General features: G+C 56.4%; 1 protein-coding gene across 1 annotated transcript in view; it reads left to right on the top strand.

Annotated features, from left to right (window-relative positions):
• The first annotated feature begins 38 nt into the window (after window positions 1–38).
• Shisal1 (shisa like 1) overlaps window positions 39–8,963 on the top strand; it is a 68,286-nt gene continuing 59,361 nt past the window's right edge. Inside the window, exon 1 of the mRNA XM_031351442.1 lies at window positions 39–263. The gene's annotated coding sequence lies outside the window, so the exon portion shown is untranslated. The remainder of the gene's footprint in view (window positions 264–8,963) is intronic.

Raw genomic sequence — 8,963 nt, 5'->3', positions numbered from 1 at the left:
AGAGAGAGAGAGAGAGAGAGAGAGAAGCGCAGGCCGAGCCGGCGCGGGGCAGCAGAGGGCGCGGCGGCCGAGCTGAACGCGGCGCGGGACGCGCGTGGGGCGCAGCGGGCAGAGCGCGGTCGGAGCCCCGGAGCCCCACGCGCCCGCAGCCTGGCGGACAACTGTTGCGGCGGCGCGCGTGGGCAGCCCCGCGCCCCTGCAGGCGGCTCCCGCGGGCGCCGGCTCCCGGCTGCATAGCGAGGAGCGACCGGCGCGAGCACGAGGTGAGCGGGGCGCGGGGCTGCGGGGTCCATGCCGTGCTGCGGAGCGCGGGCGGGACGGCGTCGGGGGAGCCGGAGCGGGGCGAGGTGGTGGTCGCCAGGACCGCAGCCGGGGACAGCAGCGGGACCGGGCTGGGAGTCGCCGCGGAGCGCGGACGGCTGGGGAGCCAGTGCGCGTGGGGCAGGGCGCTGGAGCCGCGCTGGGAGACGCTTGGCTGCCCTGGATTCCCGTTCGGCGACATCGGGAACCCCGAGGCTCAGCGGCTGCCGCCTCCCAGGGCCGGATCCGTAGTGATCCCGCGCCCGGGGCTGGGTGGCCCGGCGGCGGCCTCCGAAAAGCTCATTAGCTCCAGCTGTTGTCATAGCAACGGGACCCCAGCGTCTTCGGGTTCTATTTATTCTAATTATTATTATCATTATTAGTATTAGTATTTCTTATCCAGCCAGAGGGGGGAAAAAAGGAAAGGGGGGCAGCGCAATCCTGGCGCCTCCAACTGTTCTCCTTGGAAGGAGCAGCGCCGACTGCCTGATGGGCCAAGCAGAGTCTGATTCTTGACGGGGTCCTCCAGGTTAGGGTCCGGGGCGGCGGTGCTGAGTGGGTGTTTACTGCCTCAGTCGTACCCCTGGGGCCATGGAGGGGACCGGGAACCGGAGTTACATAATTTGTCCCGAGAGTATTTACATGTAAGCATCCTTGCCCCCCCCCCTCACCTCCCATGACTTTTCTGTGTTTCCTGGTGCCCTGGGTTTAGTGGGTGCTCCTGCCAGGGAACCCCAACCTGGCATGGGAAGAGAAAAGTGCTTTGCGTGGGAAACTAGAGGGACCTCTCTTGGGGCTGTGTGACCTTGAGCGGGGCTCTCAACTCCTCTGATCCGGTCTCCCCACCTCTAAGAAGGGGAGTGGTTCCTCTCAGCAGAGGCTGCTGTAACCCTGGGCGAAGCGAGAAAGCAAGTCCGGTGAAGTTGCTATGGGCTGTGTGACCCCAGGCGGGTCCCTGGACCCGTTTCTCAGGATGCTGTCTATGATGCCTTGGCCACTGACACTCTGTGACTCTGACTGCAAGCTGGGCTCCACCCAGAGCTAACCAACCCAGAACTTACCCCCTTCGTCCCTTTGTTCTCTTGCTTGATTCAAACTGACCAAAGGTGCCTGGTGCCTGGGAACCTTTGAGATTGCCTACCCCTGACCGCTGAGAGGGATGGTTGGAAATGCGCTTTGGAACCAGAATCTGAAACCAGACTTTGGTCCCTGGTATCCACTTAGGCTGGTCAGGGCTGCCCAGAACCTAGTTTTTCCCTTAATGCTGTGCCCTCCCTAGGAAGATCTTTCTTTCCTGCTGGGCCTGTCCTGGTGAAGGACGGAACTGGAACAGAGCTGGCTAGAAAGTTCTGGTACCCAGCAGCTCCCGAACCTCTGGGCTCAAGCTAAGCCAAAAGCATCCGATCAGAATTTCTTTTTAAATTTTGTTTTAGTTTAGTTTTTTGTTTTGTTGAAACATGGTTTCACATTGTAACACAGGGTAGCCTAGAACTCATGAAGTAGCTCAGGATAGCTTCAAATTCACTGCAATCCTCCTGCTTCAGCCTCAAAAGCGCTGCGCTGGGTTTACCACCAGGAGCCACCACTGCTGGCCCGGCCAAGGTGGGAGGGGTTGGGATGGAGGTGTGGGGGGATGGTAGCGGTAACCTCACCGTCACTCTGAGTTCCTGTGCTGACTCAGGTTTCTGTCAGGGTGGGCACAAAACTGATGACTGACTAGGAGTGAAGAAGGAATGCTACTGGGAGCAGCCACCCTGCTGTCCTGGGCCATCCAGCCTGGAGATTGTTGGGGCAACTGGACAAGAAGGAGGGGAATGGATGGGCTTGGAAGCATTTCTGCTTGCTCAGCCTTTTATGGAGGCGAGAGAAAAGAAAGCCTTTGGGACCTGTCCAAAAGGAAAGCAGCTGAAGGCCACTCCCCCGTCACCTGCCATCCATCTGTCCATCCACGGCTCCCGCCCTGCCCTTCTTCAGTGGCCCCTGGCAGTTGCCTGGGCCTTGGTGGCTCTGGAGGAAGCAGCTGAGGAGAGGCCCTGCCCTGCTGAGCCATTTGATCGTGGGGGACAAGAGGTGGGCACAGGGGAGAGGGTAGGGTTGCGAGCGTTGGTGGGTGAGTTAGAAGGGAGATAAACTAACTCTCCACAGCAAAGTTGCAGACATTGAGGAGGGGACAGCCCCTCCTTGGCCACGCAGGGCTGGGAGGCTACACTTCAGGATCGGGAGGTGGCTCAGGAGGGGCCCTAGCAACCTATCTTAAGTCCAGGGATGGAGAGAGGGCGTAGGGGGTGATCAGTGAGGAGAGAAGCTTCCTAGGTCCCAAAGCTCCCACGGGGAGCTTGGAGGAGAGGTGCCCAGAGGAAGGAATGTGACCCTCTAGCACAAACGTAATCCTTGGCCGGCCCTACTCCTGCTGCCTGCTGCCTAGGGTCTGGCTTCCGGGGGAAGGTGGTAGGTGGACTCTAGGCCTGGCTATGTCAGCTGCCGGTGCCTACAGGACTTCGCTGACACAGACCCTAAGCTGTGCCTGCAGCCATGGGATTCTGTGAGGCTGGCGGGTGGCAGCACACAGGACCATTGTTCAGAGCAGAGCCCAGCCTTGCACCTGGAGTCTTATGGACTCTCCCACGAGCCCCCAAGGGTATATTTGCTGCTTCTTCTGTACACATGGAGGGACCTGTCGTAGGAGAGGCTGCTAATGAGAGCTCAGCATGCACCCTGCTACTGAGGACCAGGCCACCTTGCCTGGAACACGCTGTGTGACCCCTGGGGGTTGGGAGCAGGGAGTGTGGGGTGGGGTGTCTTCTTGCCTGTATTATCCTCTTGGCTTTCCTCAGGATGGTCTCGGAATATGGCTCTTCTGGCGCTTGAAGATATTATCTTCCTGTACTTTACTTACCTCTGTTCATTTGTCCTCCGTTGCTATGGCCATCCCTAGGCATAGTGGGGCCTTATTTCTCAGCCACTGTCCTATATGGTGGGTTCTAGAAGCTCAGCGGCAGGGGTGAGCGAGGAGGTTGTCCTGTCTGTGCTGGGTCATACCTCCTTAGTGCACTGTGTGCTCCCACCCTGTACGTGACGCTCATAGGCCTGGCAGATGAGGTCCTGTCTCTTTCTCCTCCTTTTCTGCCCTTCCCTCCTTCCAGCAAGCTCATCACATCCCAGGGCCCCTTGCTGGGGCGGCTTTTAGATGATACCCCCTTGGGATGGTGGCAGGAAGCTTGGGCCTGCTCAGACTTACCCCTAAGAAGCTCCATCTAGAAACAGGGCCAGGTCCTCATTCAGGATTGGCTATCTGAACAGACCATCTCCTACTGGGCCCAGGCTGTGCCGGCTGCCCCAGTCCTGCTGATGTTACCTCCATAAACACAGTCCTCAGCCCACTCCCTTCCTTTGAGGATATTCAGTGACCTCCTCTGGGTGTCTTGACTTAGCCTGTCCCTGGCAGGTTGGAAACACCTTGCCTTGGAAAGTGTTGGAGACCCTGACAACTGAGGCTTGTGAACCCTGCCCTCCATAGGCTATATTGGAGATAGGTAGATGTGGACACTGGAACTCTGAGCAGACAGGAAATGTCCCCAGGAGGTCCTTGAGGGCTTAGGTTATCTAGTCAGAGATGGTGGGTGTCACTTCGAGCCAGGGAGAGAGGGGTGCAGATGCTTCATAAAGGATGAACTTTCTCTACGCTACCCTGGTCAACTCCTGAGCCTCATCTCCGGAATCCGTTTTCTGTCCAGGGGAACACTCATCCACCTGTATTTTCAAGTAAGCCTGGATGAATAGGGCATACAGGTCACCACGTGCCCAGCACCCTATTCTCACCTTCCTGTGGGGCGCTGAGCTCCCCACAGCTCTCGGCACGGCTGATCTCAGCAGACATGGGTACACACACCTTGGAGAATAGAGAAAGAGTCCTCACACATTTCAAATGACACCTGTTTAACAGTGAATTAAGTTCTATGAGCCCGGGAGAGAAAAAAAATATTTTTGTTGTTCACACTTCCATGGAAAACAAGACCAATCATGGTCTCTTAAAAGCCAGCTCCCTAATCTGCTTATTCCTGCCTGGCGGCCTCTTAGGAACAGAGAGAGAGAGAGAGAGAGAGAGAGAGAGAGAGAGAGAGAGAGAGAAGGCTGGAGGAGGAACATAGCTGCCCTGGCTGAGAGCCCTGCTCTGAGCGTGGGCCTGGGAAAGTTCAACTCCCGTGCCAGGTCCCGAAGCTCCTGGATGACAGAGGGGCTCAGGATAAAATGTCATTTTCTTAGACATCAGCACAAATGAAAGGCAGATCCCTTCCAGCATCTCGTCCACCAGGCGTGCTTCAGCGGGGACGGGGACTGCTTCACTAAGGCTTGTGGGAAGCCTGCAGCTGGAACCCAGCTGAGAACAAGCATAGTTAGCGTCCATTCACTCCCAGCTCCCAGAGCACCTTGCAAGCCGCTCGCTCGCTCACTCAGAGCCAGGCTCAGAGCAGCAGAGAGAATCTGACCCACTTGCCCGGCTGTGCTGCGTAGACTGGAGGCAGGAGAATAGAGGTACCTGAGGGGGGCCGGGAGGGCTGCTGGAAAAAAAGAGCTTTAGCTGGCGTCTTGAAGGGTGTGCGGGAGTGACGCCAGGCAGAGGAGGCAAAGGACATGTCTGGAAGGAATGCTGTATGTCCCACAGAGATCTGGCCCCAAAGTGACATCTTCAGGCTTGAATACATTCTTTTGTCACAATCTAGCCTGACACGTGTCTGTTTCCTAGACCTTTGTGCCCATTGTCACCTGTCACCTTCAGACAGCCTGAAGCAGATCTCTGATTCTCTAAGGAGAGCTGAATCCTGAAAACAGGAGAGAAGGTGGCCAGTAATAGACAGATCTGGCGTGACCCTGGACTGGGCTCTGTAAGGGTTGGGGACGACACACAGGCTGTTGTCGAAACTCAATACTAAACTGAAAAGCTTCAGATACCGGCTCTAAAGTCTCCTTCCCCTGGGCTGTGGCAGGGCCTGGGGCTTCAGGAGGTGGGGCCTGAGGCTGTCTGAGTCCCACTCTCTGCACACCTGGAAACAGGCTGAGGGAGCCTTTGTGAATCGGCAGACAGGCTGGCACCCTCGGTGGCCCCTGTCAGCACAGCAGGGAGCCCCCCCCACACACACACACACCATCACCTTATTTGTTCCACTGTGGTGTTTAGATGCTTCAGGCTTCTGGGAGCAGGTCTGGGATGTGACATTCCTGGGTGTAACTGCCTGGAATTGGAGCCCTTTTGGGACTGAGCCCAGCTGCTGTGCTGGGGCCTGTCACCAAGGCAACGAGCCCTGGGAGTCACAGAGGCTGTACTGGGCTCCATTCTGGACAAGCATCTCTTCTGCCTGCTTGCTCCCTGGGGGACCTTGGGTTAAGTTCTGTGGCCCTGCAGCCTCAGTTTCCTCTCCTGAAAAATGGGTGACTGTTTAGAATGCATTGGTGGTTGCCTTCAGTACCCAGCCACAGCTTTCAGAAGCCCCACTCTGTGATGTAAACCTGTTACTTTGTTGCCATGTCTGCCCGGGCATTGAGGATACCCAGAAGCAACCCATGGTGCCTAGACCCCTGCAGCAGGGGTGTTGTGGCAGGATATTCAAGCCATCCCTGGCACAGCACAATGGCAACTGGCCAGCGGGGGGGGCAGGGGGGTCTGAAGAGGCCGTAAGGGACTGGGACTCTGTTCCAGCCACACCCCCCACCAGCCAGCCAGGGACCTGTGCTTTCTTCTGAGCTCCAGTGTCTTCAGAGTCTGGTGGACCTGGATGCGCATGGTGACAACTCTGGATGTGCATGTCACACGCATGCAGAGGGGGTGGAGGCAGGGACTGTACCATTCCGAGTACTCTACCAGTTCCATCAATGGCTCCTCCGTCCCACCCCACCTCTGACTGTCTCTGACCTTCAGTTTTCTTGTCTCGGGGTTCTTGTGGGACTTAGGTGAGTCTGGTCTATAGTACACACTGTCATAGGATGACACAAATACCACAGAAGCCAGGGTAGGGGTAGCCTTCTCTATTCTGGGTAGAGAAGCCAGGGTAGGGGTAGCCTTTTCTATTCTGGGTGGAGAAGCTTTCGGTTTCTACTTAGACCCAGCAGGTTGGACAGGTTTGCTCTGACTGAAGGGAGACAAGAATGGCAAAGTAAATGGGTGGATGAATGGATAGATGAATGAATGAATGAATGAATGAATGAATGAATGAATGACCCATGGCAGGAGAAGCACTACAGTTTCATGTCAGGGCAGCCCAGGGAAACTTCAAACAGCTAGTGCAGAGAAGCGACACCCCTGTGTTTCTCCCTGTCACGAACTGTTCACTGGGTTGGTGGTCCACCTTGGGGCCAGGTCCCTTGGCGTCCCAGAGTTTGGTCCTGCAGCTGGACAGAGCCACACTCAGCTTCAACTTCCTTCCTCCCCATCACCTTGGAATGGCTCTGACTCTTTTCTCCCCATCATGCAAGAGGCCGCCTCGTGCTGTCTTTGCTCAGAGCCCTGGGAGCAGAAACAGTGTGTTCGAAGGGCACCTGCTGCCTGCAAGGGAACAAAATCAGAGGAGGAGCCTGGGCTCAGAGCTGCAGAGATGGGGGCAGGGGAGGCTCAGGAGCATCCTGGCGCAGCCGTGAGGACCACACAGCCCTCAATGCCAGATTGTCTCAAGAGCCCAGGGGACAGAACAGAGATGGGGTGGCAGAAACCAAGGATGCTGAAAGGGATCCACAGGGCTGGGCAGCCTAGCCAGCTACCCTGGGGCCCAGTGGTTGGGAGAGCCCCTTCCTGACCACAGCCCTATTCTGCCACTCTGCAAACAGCAGGTCCCAACAAAGGGACTTTCTAAAGCAGGACTCAGAGCCCAGCTAGTTCCCCTCTTCCACCTGCAGGAGAATGCCTTGGTCAGCTAGTGAGGAAGGAAAATAGTCTCTGCCCTGGGCCCATCACTCAGGATGTGGGTACTCTTTCACCTCTCTACCTCAGTTTCCTTCTCTGTAAAGTGGGTCCACATCAGATTGCTGAAGGCACAGGGTCCATTCATTACTTCCTGTTATCTAAATGTCTGGAACAGCAAGATAGGGTAACCATCCCAGAAGAAGGACGGGTCTATATGAGAGGCATGGAACCCTGCTCTGGGGGGGTTCTGGCTTTTCTGGGGCATATGACAGATAAGGAAGGACAGATGACTGAAGCCTGGTTTCAGTGGCTAGAGGCAGGTCAGGGAAGCAGGACATAGTTGTCCCATGTGTCATGAGTTCTTCTGGTCTGACTGACCTCTAGGGCTTGCCCGATGGAGTCAGAGCCTCTGGTTACAGATGAGACAGTCACCTTCTCTGCCCTGGGATGTGACTGCATTGTGAGGAAACTTCCAAATGTTGGGCATGACAGATAAGGAGCAACTCTGTCTAGCAGAGGTGGGGGCATCGAGGAGGCCTTCCTGGAAGAGGTTTCAACCCAGGTGCTGGTGAGGCTAGAGGGACAAATGGGGCAACAGTAAAGCATTGAGGAGTGAGTTGGAGACTCTCTCTACACTAGGACCTGGCTATCCCTGAGCATCCATGGAAAGCTGAATGGAGGTAGGGCCGTAGACCTCCTACCCCAGCCATGCAGCACGGAGTTCGAGTTTCACCCTGGAGACTTAGAATGGCGCGAATGTTCCCACCACCCACTGCTATGCCCAGAACAGACATTACTAATCAATCCATCAAAGCAGGACAGGTAACCCAGTTCTTCTGTGCATTATGGTCTTGTTAGTCCCTAAGAGGGCACGTAGTTACTCTGCCTGCTGTGGGCACTGGGACCACAGTGCTGGCATGGTCCTTTGTGTCTAGTGCTCTCCTGGACAAGGGAGTTGGAGGGTGTGGCTCCATGGCCTGAGGCCTGGAGGGTCCTATCCTTCCCAGGGCAATAGAGTTAGCTCTCCAGGGACATCATCTTGTTATGAATCCCTAGGCAAGGGCACCCCTGTGGAATGTAGAATCTTCCCTTATGGAGCTGGTCCCTCACCTGTCACCTGTAGGCCTCAGGTCCCAGGATGAGCCCAGACAGCCTTGGTGTCAGTCTAAACCCTGGCTAAAAGAGGAGGGGGAGAATGTCACCAGGAGAGAGACCAGCCAAAGGCGTGCAACTTCTCTCCTGAAATCCAAACAATCGGACAATCTGTTCGGGATCGATTTAGAAGCAGCGGAGTGAAAAAAAAAATCAGCAAATACAGTGTGAAAGCTATTTTCTCTCCCTCCGGCACGGCTGGGAAGCGGCTGGGCTGGAGTTTATTTGTAACCTGGCCAAGGCTAGCCAGGCCTCTCCCCTCCCCGGAGCCCACTCATGCCCTCCCTGCCCACAGCCGCCTTCTCTACACCCACTTCCAACTGGACACCTGGGGACTCTCTGAGTGACACCGGCTTGTTTCAGCCTCAGGGAGTCTACACTGGCAGGGGCCATAGAGGCAGCCATGGGCCTTGTGTTCCCAGACACCTGCTGGGGGTGGTTCCCAGACAAAGCACATGCCCCCCCCCTCCACTGACCCAAGGCCCTGCACACTAGGGCCTCAGGATGGCACATGATCCCCAAGACTAGTCTGGCACGTTTCCCCAGGCCCTGGGCTTGGGGCATATGTAGTAGCTGATCAGGAAATGGTTCTAATCTGAATGGTGGGTGGAAGGGCAAG

Source organism: Mastomys coucha, unplaced genomic scaffold (assembly GCF_008632895.1).
Source record: "Mastomys coucha isolate ucsf_1 unplaced genomic scaffold, UCSF_Mcou_1 pScaffold11, whole genome shotgun sequence".
Taxonomy (NCBI): domain Eukaryota; kingdom Metazoa; phylum Chordata; class Mammalia; order Rodentia; family Muridae; genus Mastomys; species Mastomys coucha.
This window is presented reverse-complemented; position numbering and strand designations above follow the sequence as displayed.